The sequence below is a fragment of the Scyliorhinus torazame genome, chromosome 9 (genome assembly GCF_047496885.1).
Source record: "Scyliorhinus torazame isolate Kashiwa2021f chromosome 9, sScyTor2.1, whole genome shotgun sequence".
NCBI classification, from domain to species: Eukaryota; Metazoa; Chordata; class Chondrichthyes; order Carcharhiniformes; family Scyliorhinidae; genus Scyliorhinus; species Scyliorhinus torazame.
Window position 1 is genome coordinate 106,675,358 of NC_092715.1, and position 17,495 is coordinate 106,692,852.

At 45.8% G+C, this 17,495-nt stretch overlaps 1 protein-coding gene across 3 annotated transcripts in view; it reads right to left on the reverse strand.

Annotated features, from left to right (window-relative positions):
• Positions 1-17,495, reverse strand: part of LOC140429416 (CMP-N-acetylneuraminate-poly-alpha-2,8-sialyltransferase-like) — a 100,942-nt gene that overhangs the window by 14,611 nt on the left and 68,836 nt on the right. The gene's annotated exons all lie outside the window — the stretch shown is intronic.

Below are 17,495 nucleotides of genomic sequence, written 5' to 3' on the forward strand. Positions count from 1 at the left end.
TTGTGCTCGCAGGATCCACAGGGGGCCAGGAATGGCAAAATCAACAGCGAGTGCATTGCCCTGGTCGGATAACACAACTGCCCTGGGCCAGAGCTCTACACTTAGCCCAGCCCGATGAGGATGATTGTATTCAACTAAGTTGAATTACGGCTCCGAAAGCAGCTCCATCAGGGTAACCATTCAGGTGAATGGCCACCCCCTGGATATGGAAATAGATCCAGGGACTGATGTCTCAGTCATTGAACAACAAACGCACCGGAAAATTTCCACGGGGATCCAGCACCTGAGCCTAAGGATTACCAAGGCACAGCGAATACTGGAGAACCATTAATCAGTATGAGAACAATGATACTCTGGTCACCTATGTGCTATTAAATCTTCAGGAGGCCCAAGAAGGTGAACTAAACATAGGTTTATTTTCTAGTCTAAAGAAATGGCCGTAATGTGGCATACAGCACAAAATTCCAACCAGAACGACAAGCCATGCCGCCCCAATCCAGGTTGGCTTTTTAGTGTTGGTTTCACGAGCCCCAGCTGATAGGCCCCCGCCAATCAGTGGAGGGAGCACGTATTCTATGAGCCCCATGGGGAGATCAATTGGGTCGGCCCCATGGGTCTTGTGAAGGTTATTACACTTGTAGAGACCTGCTCTGCTGACAATGTTGAACACCTCAGTGAGATTTATGAAAGTAAGGTAAAGAGATAAACCCTGTTACCTACACTTCTCTTGTAGCTAGTATGTGGAGAAGATTATGTTGACGGTCAATCTATCAGCTCAGAATATGTGAGGCTTGGCTCCTTTGCCTTTCTCTGCTCTAGCCTCTTTATCCTGACTAGGAGCATACTCCAGTAGAGTGTCAATAAGTTTAATGTTGGTCAGGTATGGATTCCAAAGAACAGACTTAGCTATAATAATAATTTTTATTGTCACAATTAAGCTTACATTAACACTGCAATGAAGTTACTGTGCAAAGCCCCCAGTCGCCACATTCCGTCGCCTGTTCGGGTACACAGAGGGAGGATACAGAATGTTCAAATTACCTAACATCACGTCTTCTGGGACTTGTGGGAAGAAACCGGAACACCCGGAGTAAACCCACGCAGACACAGGGAGAACGTGCAGACTCAGCACAGACAGTGACCCAAGCCAGCAATCGAACCTGGGACCCTGGAGCTGTGAAGCAACAGTGCTACCCACTGTGCTATTGTGCTGCCCTTGTGTTTTGTCACCTTGCTATTGGGCTGTCCTTAATAAGATTGACTGATAGATATACATCTATAGATAGCTACTCAAATTTAATGCTAGATTGCTAACAAGATGGCAAGAATTCTAACTGCTTTAGGACTCAACTTTCAACGAATAGTAACACCTGTGGCCTCGCATCTCAACTTTAAATGAAATACCAAATTCAGCATTCTCCAGGTGCAGTGATGTTATCCATTCGAGGAGCACAGCACAAAGGTCTCTATTTAAACTAATGAACATTAAAACTAACATTACAAACATTTTTTTAAAAATATAGAGTGCCCATTTCATTTTTTCCAATTAAGGGGCAATTTAGTGTGGCCAATCCACCTACCCTGCACATCTTTGGGTTGTGGGGGTGAATGTGCAAACTCCACACGGACAGTGACCCAGAGACAGGATCAAACATGGGACCTCGGCGCCGTGAGGCAGCAGTGCTATCCACTGAGCCACTGTGCTAGTTTACAAAAATTATGACATTCTGATGTCTGCCCTGTGCATTCCTGCTCTTGAAATCTGAAGTCTTCCATTATTTATGCTAATAAGTGGCAATTGATTATCTTTGAGTTTTCCTTTGCTCTGCCTTCTCTAGATACGTGACACCGATCAATTGCAGCGATTCAACAAACGCTATACTTTTTCTTTGATCACAGATGTCAAATGAAGCAGCAGTGCTTAATCTTGAAAACAGAAATTGGGAACGCAACCAAATCTGGAATTCCAGAAATAGGTGAAAAAGATGGGAATCTCAATTACCAACAATATTTAAGTAAACAACAGTTATAACAAACTGCCTTGTAGTATAGTTGCTGAAGACAGATTTAGAAGGAGGGTTTTAGACAAGGGAACCTGTACAGGAGCATTTTTGTAGGAATAGACATTGCATAAACCCGAACGTGTGTAATATATTCTAAGAATCGCTATATGATCAGAAAGGCTCCACTATGTTAACAGCCATGTTGACAAGAACCCAGTTACTAAAAACACAAAATGGCTGTTAGCTGAGTTAGCCACATTCCTGAACATAATTAGCTGGGTAAGTCGCAAGCTGGTAAAAACAACAGAAACAATTACAAGCAGAAGGAATGATCAGTGAGATAATAGTGGCAGATATTAGCAGATGGTCCAGAGTCTTAAATGGAAAAAAGACATGTGGGATTAAGGGATGCATTCACAAAGAAGTGATAACAAGGCCCCAGAAAAAGGAGCATTGTAAACCCTGTCGACTCAAGGGCCAGGATTCTCCGAGTCCGCGCCGGGTTGAAGAATCGGCGGGGGGGGGGGGGGGGGGGGGGGGGCGTGCGAGAATCCCGACACGCCGCTCCGACACCAGGCCATCGATTCTCCGGCGACCGGAGAATCGGCGGCAATCGCTCCCAAGCGGTCGGCGTGGCACCCGTTGAAAGTTGGCCCCGCGGTGATTCTCTGTTCTCGACGGGCCAAGTGCCCGCCGAGTTTCGCCGGCGTGGTTTACATATGGTCCTACCTGGCAGGACCTCGGCGTTTTCACTGTGGGGGCCGTCCTGGGGGGGGGGGGGGGCCTCCACGGTGGCCAGGCCCGTGATCGGGGGCTACCGATCGGCGGGCGTGCTCATTCCGGGGAGGGGGGTCCTATGTTCCTCCGCGCCGGCCCCTGTAGGGCTCCGCCATGTTGCCCGGGGGCCAGTGCGGAGACGACAACCACGTGGATGCGTCAGCGCGGACCCGCGCCTTCTGTGGCGTGAATGTGCGGACCCGCGCCGGCCGTGTAGGACTGGCTTTTGGTGCTGGAGCAGCACACAGCACTCTGGCGCCGTTTTAGCCCCCAAAGAAGAGGAGGATTTTCTGGGCCTGGAGGCCCGTTGACGACGGCGTCGCTCGCGCCGGTTTTGATGCCGGTGTCAACGTTTGGCCGCGATATCGGTGAATCCCGGCCAAGGACTCCAGATGGAGACAGCGAAGATAATTTTCACATGGTACCATGACTCATGTTCCTGGGGTCATGGGCTGATCATGTACCAACTCACTTTACGTAATTCAAACTTCATTGGATATATAACTGATGTATGTAATCTATAATTGATATTATTAGACAAGGTCCAGCCGTAATGGGCTGTCTAGATGTTTTGAAAAATGTATAAGAACGGATGTTTTTCCTTTGTTCGGTGGAGTCAGTGGTTTTAACAGACGGCATCTCCCCACCGGCGTAATAAACCATTTGATGGGAGTACCAGCCCTGAGCGTTGAATGATTTCTTTGAGATTCTCTCCCACTAACAAAAGTGATTCAGGTACTCCTTGTACATCATTTTTTTTGCGAGTGTCAGTCAACAGTGAATAAGATTGTTCAAAGAAACGAAAATACTGGTGTTTCTTCAATGCCGTGTTTCACTTTAATGAAAAATGGTATTAGGCCAACCAGTACAAGGCAGAGAGCTGATGCCAAAACTATGCAGCTCAAGTTGACTGGATTCAAATAAAACTGCAACAATATACAATGTATATTTCCCTAGAGGTGTTTTTGTGCAGTAAACATACCAAGGGATATGGATGGATCAGCCATGACCTAATTGAATGGCAGAGCAGGCTCAAAAGGCTGAATGGCATGCTGCTGTCTCTAGGTTCCTAAATGCTTCATTTACTGCAGCACCAGAACAACAAGACACTCTCAGTTCAATCTTTATTCTGTGCTGAGTTAGTAACATCACAGTCAGTCAACTGGCAGGGTACTGCCAATGCAAATTGGAGGAACAGCGCCTCATTTTCCGATGAGGCATGTTACAGCCTTCGGACTTAACACTGAATTCAACAACGCCAGAATGTGAACTCCCTCCTCCACCGTCACCGCATTTTTATTTCTATCAATTTATTTTCATTTCTTCCATTGATACGTTTTTCCCCTCACCATTGTCTCCCCTCCCCCCACCCACCCTACTGGGTCCATCTGTTCCCTGTTCCAGGTTGTCCTTTGACACACTGCTTACCTTTGTTTTGCCACTAACACATTCTAATCTCTTAATGTGCCACTATCAGCACCCTTCTTAGCCATGATACCCGCCATTTAAATTTCCTTTGTCTTTTTGTCCACAATATCTTTGTCAATCTCTACCTATCGCAGGCCCGCTATTCAGCCCCAACACTGCACGCTCCCCCCCCCTCACCCCCAACAGCAGCATAAATCTGACCCTATTTCCAGTTCTCTGCAGCTCTGAGAGTCATCCAGACTCGTAAAGTCAGCACCCTTCTCTCTCCAGATGCTGTCAGACTTGCTGAGATTGTCCAGTATTTTCTGTTTTTGCTTCAGATTACAACATCTGCAGTCATTTGCTTTTACACTATGGCAGGGTAAGAGTGTGGAGTAACTGCCTTTAGTACTCTGAGGTAAGAAGAAAGACTGGCCAGGTTTACCAGTCCTCAACATTATCCTGGAAACTTAGAACATAGAAAATACAGCACAGAACAGGCCCTTCGGCCCACGATGTTGTGCCGAACCTTTGTCCTAGATTAATCATAGATTATCATTGAATTTACAGTGCAGAAGGAGGCCATTCGGCCCTTTGAGTCTGCACCGGCTCTTGGAAAGAGCACCCAAACTCAACACCTCCACCCAACACCAAGGGCAATTTTGGACACTAAGGGCAATTTATCATGGCCAATCCACCTAACCTGCACATCTTTGGACTGTGGGAGGAAACCGGAGCACCCGGAGGAAACCCACGCACACACGGGGAGGATGTGCAGACTCCGCACAGACAGTGATCCAAGCCGGAATCAAACCTGGGACCCTGGAGCTGTGAAGCAATTGTGCTATCCACAATGCTACCGTGCTGCCCTTAAGAACAAATAAATCTACACTATATCATTTTACCGTAATCCATGTACCTATCCAATAGCTGCTTGAAGGTCCCTAATGTTTCCGACTCAACTACTTCCACAGGCAGTGCATTCCATGCCCCCACTACTCTCTGGGAAAATAACCTACCTCTGATATCCCTCCTATATCTTCCACCTTTCACCTTCAATTTATGTCCCCTTGTAATGGTTTGTTCCACCTGGGGAAAAAGTCTCTGACTGTCTACTCTATCTATTCCCCTGATCATCTTATAAACCTCTATCAAGTCGGCCCTCATCCTTCTCCGTTCTAATGAGAAAAGGCCTAGCACTCTCAACCTTTCATCGTAAGACCTACTCTCCATTCCAGAGGTAGCTAAACAAATGAAATGGCCACAGGACATGTGGGTGTTACTGATTCAAACAAAGCTGGTAGGTAGGGCTGGCGAAGTGTTTGCATCACTACCGGAGGAGGTATCTGGAACGTATGAGGAGGTGAAGAAATCCATCTCAAGTGCATATGAGCTAGTGCCTGAAGCTTACAGACAAGGTTTAGAAGTTTAAGGAAAGAAATTGGTCAAACATACATGGAGTTTGAAAGGCTCAAATTTTGTATAGGTGGATAAGGGCTTAGATAATAAACCAAACGTATGAAGCTCTCTGAAAAATTATACTTTTGGAGGAGTTTAAAAATTCAATTCCTGATGTAGTGAGAACTCATGTGGAAGAACAGAGGGTTAAAACTGCGAGATTAGCAGCGGAAATGGTAGATGATTATGAATTAGTTCATAAATCAAAAATTGGTTTCCGACATCAGTTTCAGCCTGTGAGGGATACAGACTGGGGACAGAGAAATACTCAAGTGGTAAAGGTAAAGGTGATCTGATGGGAGACAATAAAGAGAGTGTACCGCAGATTAAAAAAGAAATCCAGGAGAGTGGAAAAGAAATGAAAACTTTCAAATGTTTTCACTGTATTAAACTAGGCCATGTAAAGTCACAGTGTTGGTGGTTGAAGAAAAGCACTGGGAAGGCTGATGTGGTAAAACAGGATAAGACAGTGGGGTTTGTTAGAGTGGTAAAGGAAAGCCCAAGGGAAGCGAAGGCGGTGCAAACGATTGTACAGCCTGTTCAAGACGTAATTGTTAAGAAGGTGCCAGATGTATTTAAAGAATTTACTTGTGTGGGTAAAGTTTGCTCATGTGTATCAGGAGGAGCAGGTAAAGAAGTCACAATTTTAAGAGATACAGGGGCTAGTCAATCTTTAATGGTAAGAGATGAGAAATTATGTAGTTTGGGAAGAATGTTGCCAGAAAAGGTGGTGATATGTGGAATTCAGGGTGAGAGGAGTAGTGTCCCATTATATGAGGTAAAGTTGGAAAGTCTAGTGAAGAGTGGTAGTAGGAGTAATAGATAAACTATCTTGTCCAGGAATACAGTTTATCTTGGGTAATGATATAGCTGGATCGCAGGTGGGAGTGATGCCTACTGTGGTTGATAAGCCAGTGGAATATCAGACAACTGAAGTGTTGAAGGACGAATATCCTGGGATTTTTCCGGATTGTGTAGTAACAAGGTCGCAAAGTCACAGGTTAAGACAAGAGGAGAAATCAAAGAGTAAAGATGAAGTTGAAGTGCAATTATCAGAAACGATTTTTGATCAGATGGTTGAAAAAGAACAAGAACATGTGGAGTATGAGGCGGATATTTTTAGTTCAGGAAAATTGGTGGAGTTACAACAGAAAGATGTAGAAATAAAACGGATATATCAGAAAGCATATATGGAAGAGGAATCTGAGAGTATACCAGAGTGTTATTACCGTAAAAGTGATGTCTTGATGAGAAAATGGAGAACTGTACATATGCAGGCGGATGAAAAGTGGGCAGAAGTTCATCAAGTAGTATTGCCGGGAGGGTATAGAAAGGAAGTGTTGCGAGTTGCACATGAGGTACCAGTGGGAGGTCATTTGGGAATAAGGAAAACTCAAGCTACAATCCAGAATCATTTTTATTGGCCTGGACTACATAAAGATGTAGTTAAATTTTGTCAATCATGTCACACATGTCAAGTGATAGGGAAATCTCAAGCACTGATAAAACCAGCGCCCTTAATACCCATTCCAGCATTTGAGGAACCTTTTACAAGGGTCCTAATCGATTGTGTAGGACCGCTTCCTAAAACAAAAAGTGGGAATCAATATCTTTTGACTGTAATGGATATGTCTACTAGGTTTCCAGAGGCCATTCCAGTACGTTATATTACAGCTAAAAGGATTGTGGGGGAGTTACTTAAATTCTTTACTAGACATGGACTATCCACAGAAATTCAATCAGATCAAGGAACAAATTTTACTTCAAAGTTATTCAAAGAAGTTATGGATAGGTTAGGAATAAAACAATTTAAATCAACTGCGTACCATCCAGAATCGCAGGGAGCGTTAGAAAGGTGGCATCAGACATTAAAGACAATGTTGAGGGAGTATTGTCAAGATTATCCAGAGGATTGGGATAAAGGAATCCCATTCGTATTGTTTGCAATTAGGGATGCAGCTAATGAGTCTACCAAATGTAGTCCTTTTGAACTAATTTTTGGTCATGAGGTAAGAGGATCACTTAAATTGATTAATGAAAAATTGGTGGGTGAGAAATCGGAAATTACACTATTGTTGGAAGTTGGAAGGGACTGGTTTAGCACAGTGGGCTAAACAGCTGGCTTGTAATGCAGAACAAGGCCAGCAGTGTGGGTTCAATTCCCCCACCGGCCTCCCCGAACAGGCACTGGAATGTGGCGACTAGGGGCTTTTCACAGTAATTTCATTGACGCCTACTTGTGACAATAAGCAATTATTATTATGAGCCATGATGTGGAGATGCCGGCATTGGACTGGAGTGAGCACAGTAAGAAGTCTTACAACACCAGGTTAATTCGCCTGAGGAAGGAGCAGTGCTCCGAAAGCTAGTGATTCGAAACAAACCTGTTGGACTTTAACCTGATGCTGTAAGACTTCTTACTTGTTGGAAGTGGCAATGAGGACTGCATCAGGTCTGACTGTGATGACTTCCGCTCACCACGGCCAGACCTGAGTATCTGAGTAGGTTCCTGCTGTCTGTGGAACCACAGAACTACCATGAGTGCTTCAGAGCAAAACAGAAATGAGAAGATCAGGAAGAAGAGAACACTAGGCTAACACATGAAATAGTTTGCACAGTCAAATCGATTAGTTTAGAATTCATTTTGTTCAAGAAGAATTCAAATGATCAGTGAGTTCAAGTTAAGCATTTTTTATAAGCTAACCCAGTCAAATGTGAAAGAAACTTTACAGGAAATTTAATACACGTAATAAAACATCAAAAAAGCGATTGAGATGTGCATGATAAAATTCTGAGTGCCATACAAAATATACAAGGTACAGTACAGTCATTTCAGAACAGGCTATGTGATTGTGGCTTGCTTCCTGTCAACATTTCATCCATAATACTATTAATTATGTCTAGCTGAGAGAAATGCAGTGAGATTGATAATCCTCTTGCCAAAGACAACATTTCTGTCTCAGTGGTTAGCCATTTCCTCTTTAATTGTACAGAATTACAATCTATGGCGATGGAGGTGGCGGCTGGTGGAGGGGGAGAGTACGTGGGACTCAGTTCCTTTGCCTTCATCTGTTTTGGCCTCTTCTTTAATCTGCCGAGCAGCATTCTTCAGCACAACATCAATAATTTCTTTGTCGGTCAGCTACCTGGAATGAGGACTTCAGTATTTCCAGCATTTTGGGGTTTTATTTCAGATTTCCAGCATCCGCAATATTTTGCTTTTATTTCACCAGGGAAGGTGGATTAAAAACTCAAGGTTCCAAGACAACCCACTGTAGAAAGCTCTCAAAATCAGCTGTAGGTGCCCCTGTAAGATCCGCAACTATGTCAGATGAGGCTGCTTCCTCTGTTGGTGGTCTGAATTTGCACTGCTCTTAGCAATGGATTCTGTTCTCACTTGTTGCAACAAGTTCCACGACTCCTGTTCATACTAGTCTTTCTAGTTCTAGTTCAACTTTTAGCCTGATGGCGTATGGTATGGTTAAAACATTGAGGCATTTGGGTATGCTTTCCAGCTTGATTTTTAGATGTACCTCAGAATGTAACAAACCTTCAAACACCTTTCCATACTTCATTAGATGTTGTTCTTTGAATCCATTAGTTGATATATTGTTTCCAAGTTCAACCTATTCTTTGCTAACTATGCTTTGGCAAATGGAGCATGAAAATTTCCAGGTACAACATGAAGAGGCAACTTCACCGTCTGTACATTTGTTTCTAATTTTACCACAATGTATCCTTTTAATGTTATAACCTCTTCAGTGTATATCCTCAGGATCACGTTTGAGGTTGCAAAGGCAGATGCTTCAGCTTTTGATGATAAATTGCCTCAGGTATTAGCGATACTGCTGTGCTCGTACGCACTTCCATTTTAATTTCATGACCTTTGAGTTTTGGATATGCCCAAATTGGATATGCGAAATGTTCCCATTTCAGAACAGTGACCACAACTCAGTAAGTTTTAAAACTGGTTGATTGACACAACTAGTCTGTTTGGACGTGTTTTTCTTCCAAATTCCTAGTATAGAAATTTTCTGAGCCCAACATGCCTTGCCGAGATGGCCCTTCGTGGCACAGTTCTTTCATGAATTTGTTTTACTCCAGCATTCCCCACCGAATGTCCAACCTCGTACATTGGTGACATGGTTGCACCTTGCAGTCTTATTCCTTATGGTAACCATTTTGTGGATCTTTACACCAGCCTCGATCTGTGAAGCTTCTTTTATTACTAGCTAGGTTTCACAGCAACTTCTAGAGTTAAATAAATTACAGTAAGCAGCTTTGTCTGAATAGCTCCACGACAGAGTCCACAAACCAACCTATCATGAAGAGCATCATCAAGTCTTGCATCAAATTCAATATTTTGCTAACATTCTTAAAGTCGCTATGAATTGTAAAATGCTTTCGTCTTCTTCCTGACAATGGCTGTGTAAACAAAAACCAGTAATGGTCTAGGATAAAATGTCCCTCCAAGATTTTCATTAATTCAATGTAGGACTTAACTCCTGGTTTTGCAGTGTGAACTACATTTTTCAGCAACATAAAATTTCACACCCTACGAGTTGAGAAATGTTGTAACCTTTAAGTCCTCCAGAGTTTGATTCACTATGAGATATCATTGGAATCTTTCCTCTGATGAGTTCCAAGTCTCACAGTTTTTATCAAATGGACCCATGCCGTTCGTTTTTCTCGCCATTTGAGATCCCGGCTTCGAGGGTTTATATTCAACCAACTTCTTCCCTTCCGATTTTTATGGAAAGTATGGCATTAATGATTCCCTTTGTTACAAGCAAATAGAATTTTTTTCCATTTTGTCTGACTGTAGTTCGACTTTTTTCCCCGAGTAATGGCCCATGCAGAGTCAGCAGACTTCAAAATCTGGCAGCCCCTGCTCTCAGACCCCACTCACGTCAACGCAAGCACGTTTTTCCCGTCTGTCAGTCCTCTTACTCACAGTTTCAGTCAAATTTTTTTAAACCTTCAACATCGGCCGCAGTGCTTTACTCGCATGTGTGTGTGTCCAGACCAGAGAATCTTCCTTTGCGCCCAATGTTTCCACTGTTTAGTCAACAAAATCCAAAGATTTTTCCTGCCTCAAACCTCATCGCCAGTTTCTCTTCTGTAATATTTCTATGTTGCCGCAAAGAGAAAGGGTATGGAGGTGCCCACACTCTGGATTCTTTCAAAACACGATGAGGCGTTTTAATAAGAGGTGTTGCTCATACAATTGTTGTATTGTTGTTGTTGCCATTACAGAGACCTTGTTGAAGGAAGGACAGGATTGGCAGCTGAACTTTCCAGCATTTAGATGTTTCAGGCGGGATAAAGGGGGATGTAAAAGGGATGGAGGAGTTGCGCTACTGGTTAGGGAGAATATCACAGCTGTTCTGCGGGAGGACACCTTAGAGGGCAACGAGGCTACATAGGTAGAGATCAGGAATAAGAAGGGTGCAGTCACAATGTTGGGGGTTTACTACAGGCCACCCATCAGCCAGCGGGAGACAGAGGAGCAGATAGGTAGACAGATTTTGGAAAGGAGTAAAAGCAACAGAGTTCTTGTGATGGGAGACTTTAACTTCCCCAATATTGACTGGGACTCACTTAGTGCTAGGGGCTTGGACGGGGCAGAGTTTGGAAGGAGCATCCAGGAGGGCTTCTTAAAACAATATGTAGATAGTCCAACTAGGGAAGAGGCTGTACTGGACCTGGTATTGGGCAATGAGCCCGGCCAGGTGGTAGAAGTTTCAGTAGGGGAGCATTTCGGGAACAGTGACCACAATTCAGTAAGTTTTAACGTGCTGGTGGACAAGGATAAGAGTGGTCCTCGGGTGAATGTGCTAAATTGGGGGAAGGCTAATTATAACAATATTAGGCGGGAACTGAAGAACCCAGATTGGGGGTGGACGTTTGAGGATAAATCAACATCTGACATGTGGGAGGCTTTCAAATGTCAGTTGAAAGGAATTCAGGACCGGCATGTTCCTGTGAGAAAGAAGGATAAATACGGCAAATTTCGGGAACCTTGGATAACGAGAGATATTGTAGGCCTCGTCCAAAAGAAAAAGTAGGCATTTGTCAGAGCTAGAAGGCTGGAAACAGACGAAGCCTGTGTGGAATATAAGGAAATGTGGAAAGAACTTAAGCAATGAGTCAGGAGGGTTAAAAGGGGTCACAAAATGTCATTGGCAAATAGGCTTAAGGAAAATCCTAAGGCTTTTTACACGTACGTAAAAAGCAAGAGGTTAGCCAGGGAAAGGGTTGGCCCACTGAAGAACAGGGGAGGGAATCTATGTGTGGAGCCAGAGAAAATGGGCGAGGTACTAAATGAATACTTTGCATCAGTATTCACCAAAGAGAAGGAATTGGTGGATGTTGAGTCTGGAGAAGGGTGTGTAGATAGCCTGGGTCACATTGAGATCCAAAAAGAAGAGGTGTTGGGCGTCTTGAAAAATATTAAGGTAGGTAAGTCCCCAGGGCCTGATGGGATCCAACCCAGAATACTGAAGGAGGAAATTGCTGAGGCCTTGACAGAAATCTTTGGATCCTCACTGTCTTCAGGCCCGGAGGACTGGAGAATAGCCAATGCTGTTCCTTTGTTTAAGAAGAGTAGCAAGGATAATCCAGGGAACTACAGCCTGACGTCATTGGTAGAGAAATTACTGGAGAGAATTCTTCGAGACAGGATCTACTCCCATTTGGAAGCAAATGGACGTATTAGCGAGAGGCAGCACGGTTTTGCGAAGGGGAGGTCGTGTCTCATTAACTTGAAAGGGTTTTTCGAGGAGGTCACAAAGATGATTGATGCAGGTAGGGCAGTGGATGTTGTCTATATGGACTTCAGTAAGGCCTTTGACAAGGTCCCTCATGGCAGACTGGTACAAAAGGTGAAGCCACACGGGATCAGAGGTGAACTGGCAAGATGGATACAGAACTAGCTAGGTCATAGAAGGCAGAGAGTAACAATGGAAGTGTGCTTTTCTGATTGGAGAGCTGTGACTAGCGGTGTTCCGCAGGGATCAGTGCTGAGACCTTTGCTGTTCGTAGTATATATAAATGATTTGGAGGAAAATATAACTGGTCTGATTAGTAAGTTTGCGGACGAGGACATAGGTTGGTGGAATTGCAGATAGCAATGAGGACTGTCAAAGGATACAGCAGGATTAAGATCGTTTGGAGACCTGGGGCGAAATTCTCCGACCCCCCGCCAGGTCGGAGAATCGCCGGGGGCTGGCGTGAATCCTGCCCCCGCCGGTTGCCAAAGTCTCCGGCACCGGATATTCACGGGGGCGGGAATCGGGCCGCGCCGGTTGGCGGGCTCCCCCGCGCGATTCTCCGGCCCGGATGGGTCGAAGTCCCGTCGCTAAAATGCCTGTCCCGCCGGCGTAGATTAAACCACCTACCTTACCGGCGGGACAAGGCGGCGCGGGCGGGCTCCGGGATCCTGGGGGGGTCGCGGGGCGATCTGGCCCCGGGCGGTGCCCCCACGGTGGCCTGGCCCGCGATCGGGGCCCACCGATCCGCGGGCGGGCCTGTGACGTGGGGGCACTCTTTCCCTTCCACCTTCACCACGGTCTCCACCATGGCGGAGGCGGAAGAGACTCTCTCCACTGTGCATGCGTGGGAATGCCGTCAGCGGCCGCTGACGCTCCCGCGCATGCGCCGTCCGGAGATGTCATTTCCGCGCCAGCTGGCGGGGCACCAAAGGCCTTTTCCGCCAGCTGGCGGGACGGAAATTCGTCCGGCACCGGCCGAGCCCCTTAAGGTTGGGGCTCGGCCCCCAAAGGTGCAGAGCATTCCGCACCTTTGGGGAGGCGCGATGCCCGACTGAATTGCGCCGTTTTGGGCGCCAGTCGGCAGACATCACGCTGTTTCCGGAGAATTTCGCCCCTGTTTCTAACTTTCCTGCATCGAGTGCAGTCCACATCGAACCCACCTGCCTAGCACATCAGGTGCCGCTGACGCTCCCGCGCATGCGCCGCCCGGAGATTTCATTTCCGCGCCAGCTGGCGGGGCACCAAAGGCCTTTTCCGCCAGCTGGCGGGGCGGAAATTTGTCCGGCGCCGGCCTAGCCCCTCAATGTTGGGGCTCGGCCCCCAAAGATGTGGAGCATTCCCCACCTTTGGGGCGGCGCGATGCCCGTCTGATTTGCGCCGTTTTGGGCGCCAGTCGGCGGACATTGCGCCGTTTCCGGAGAATTTCTCCCCTGGGCAGAGAGTTGGCAGATGGAGTTTAATCCGGAGAAATGTGAGGTAATGCATTTTGGAAGGTCTAATGTAGGTAGGGAGCATACAGTGAATGGTAGAACCCTCAAGAGTATTGACAGTCAGAGAGATCAAGGTGTACAGGTCCACAGGTCACTGAAAGGGGCAACACAGGTGGAGAAGGCAGTCAAGAAGGCATACGGCATACTTGCCTTTATTGGCCGGGGCATTGAGTATAAAAATTGGCAAGTCATGTTGCAGCGATCTATAGAATCTATATGTATAGAACCTTAGTTAGGCCACACTTGGAGTATAGTGTTCAATTCTGGTCACCCCACTACCAGAAGGATGTGGATGCTTTAGAGAGGGTGCAGACGAGATTTACCAGGATGTTGCCTGGTATGGAGGGCATTAGCTATGAGGAGCGGTTGAATAAATTTGGTTTGTTCTCACTGGAATGACGGAGGTTGAGGGCCGACCTGATAGAGTTCTACAAAATTATGAGGGGCATAGACAGGGTGGATAGTCAGAGACTTTTTCCCAGGGTAGCGGAGTCAACTACTCGGGGGCATAGGTTTAAGGTGTGAGGAGCAAGGTTTAGAGGAGATGTACGAGGCAAGTTTTTTACACAGAGAGTACTGGGTGCCTGAAACTCGTTGCCTGGAGAGGTGGTGGAAGCAGGGACGATAGTGACGTTTAAGGGGCATTTTGACAATACTTGAATAGGATGGGAATAGAGGGATACAGATTTTAGATTTTAGTTTAGACGTGCAGCCTGGTCGGCACAGGCTTGGAGGGCCGAAGGGCCTGTTCCTGTGCTGTACTTTTCTTTGTTCTTTCTTTATTATTTGTTCAATCTAAGATGGAAAACTGAAAAGCCCGCATACTTTGCTGCTGTCACCACACATCACATGATACTTAACCAGCAGTGATTTATTTTGAGATTTAACAGCCGTTTATGGGAGGTTCTACCCTCAACAGTAGTGAGTTCCTTACAGTGAAGCCTATCCCTCACTCAGTTCTTCCTCTGAACTCTTCCCTGGCCAGATGTTTTTCTTTCAGTGATACGCTCTTGGTCAGCCTCTCTTGTAGGAAGCTATGTTGGTGTTCAGCCTATCAAGTTCCATATCTTGTGCATGTTATTGACCAGCTATCAATCCTGTGCAAATGGTCCCTAAATCTATTCATGTTCAACTTCTTCAAACAGTTTGACCAAGCTTTTGGTCATTTGACCTAATATTTCTGCTTGTGGGTCAAGTCAAATTTTTTGAAAACAATACTTGTATTGCACTTTTAACATATTATATCAAAGGAGAAAAGGTTACACAGTACAACAATACCAACACATATATCAGAAAAAATAAGCAACGGTAACATGAACCCCAACACCCATAATACTGCCCAGAATAATGACCCCCCTCTCCCCTACCTCCCACGAACAGCTAACAGTGACAAAATCTTTAAAGTGCAAAATCAACGGCCGCCATCTACGATAGAACCTGTCAATTGACCCCTTATCGTGAGATACAAAAGCCTTCTTCAGGGACAAAACTTCCGTTTAATCATCCAGCCATGCTTGGGTGGCGTCGCCTGCCTCCAGCTCAGCAGAATTTGTCACCCCGTGCCACCAGCGGTGCAAATGCCAGAGCACCCATCCTCCCCCCCCCCCAGTCCTCAGCGCTGGTTGGTCTGACACTCCAAATATAGCGACAAACGGGCATCTCGAAGTTAATATTCAGGATTGCTGAAATAGTGCGGAACAAGGACCTCCAACAGCACACCAATTTAGAAAGGACCAGAACATGTGCGTATGATGAGCAGGCCCTTTCGAGCATTGGTCACACTTATTCTCGACCCCCTTAAAGAATCGACTCATCCTGGCCCTGGTGAGGCAAGTCCGAAATACTACCTTTAGCTGAATCAGGCTCAACCTCACACAGGATGATATAGCATTTATCCTGCAAAGGGACTCACTCCACACCTCCTCCTCCAAAATGGGTCTTCACTCCTCCTCCCACCTGGCCTCCATCTCATCCTCCAGAACTTGCTCTTCTCCCATAATCCATCTATAAATCCCAGACATGCAGCCCTCCTTTCACCATACACACGAGAGTAACCTTTCCAGCAAAGTGGACGGCAGTGCCTCCGGGAAAGTCTGAAATGCTCACCTGACAAAGTCCCGCACTGAAAATATCTGAACCTATCTGATCTCCCAAGCTCTGCTTTCTTCTTCAAATTCTCCCAACTCGCAAACCGCCCATCTAAAAACAATCCCTACTCTCCTCTCCAGCCCCTTATGTTTCCATCCCGATTGCAGCATCCAACCTAGTTGGCTCAAATAAGTGACTCCTAGAGATTGGGGCCCACCTTGCGAAGAAAGTGCCTCCGTGGTTTGGGGATCAAGAAGTTAGTTGGGTATAGATGGAGTCTGGGTCATGTAGAGGAATGGGTATGGAGGTCCTGGTGATGGCATCCTTGCCTTTTTTGCCGGCGAAATATTCTGTGAATTGGTAGTAGTCTCCACGTTAAAAGTATGGCGGCAACTACGTCAATGCCAAATTTAAAGAAGAATTGAAGACCAACGTTCAATTTTCTCAGTAAATTAACTTCTTTTTCCCTGCAAGACAAGGTCAGGTAGGCCTGAAAGATTAGCTGTTCTGGCCTATTTAAAGGAGGCAGCATAGGTTTAACAAGTTGGATGGTAAATTGTTGTTTTTCAGCTGGAAAGATTTTGCTATTAACCCGCAATGATGCCATTCTTTTTTAGAGAAGCAGAGGGAGGGATGTTATGTTTCTATGTCATAACGTTCTTCATCTCTCCATGGTGCTCCACAACATGTTTAATTAACTTGGCTTGGAAGTTTCAGCAGCAGCATTGCATGGACATGTGACAGAGTGAAAGGTCTACTGGGTCTGGTCTTACATAGAACATACAGTGCAGAAGGAGGCTATTCGGCCCATCGAGTCTGCACCGACCCACATAAGCCCTCACTTCCGCCCTATCCCCATGTGGTAGTAGAGGTATTATGGTACCTGGTAATGCTGGAACACCATCGGTAGAAATTGTATGCTTCCTATTGGTCAAGCTGCATGGTAGCTCCACCCTGCTAGGCGGGGTATAAGAGCTTGTGCTGGCCCAGCAGCCTTCATTCTGTACCTGAGCTTTTTGGACACCAAGGGCAATTTAGCATGGCCAATCCACTTAACCTACATGTCTTTGGGCTGTAGGTGGAAACTGGAGCACCCAGTGGAACCCACGCAGACACGGCGGGAACGACTTTGGTCCTGTTCCAAATCCTAGTGAGATTTCAGTGCAACACCTTTCCGTTCCATCCAGTTAACAGTGTTGGGGACGAGGTTGACCTGCCTAAAGATTGAAGACCTCACAACCACTTTCTTGATGCTCCTATTTAAATTGCCATCTATCCCTCTTGAATTGACTGCCAATTTTTGAAATGGGAATTGTGCAGCTCAGGTATTTTATGAAGATGTACAGTTGGTGGAATTTCTGGGGAATTCTATCAATCATCCCTGAAAGAAGGGTGCTGGGACCGTGAAATTGGGCAGGCGGGTTTCCCTTGGGAAAACATTATGATGTCTGTGATCCAGCTAAAGGAGTGTTGCTGTCAAGGTTTATGTGAGAAAATGC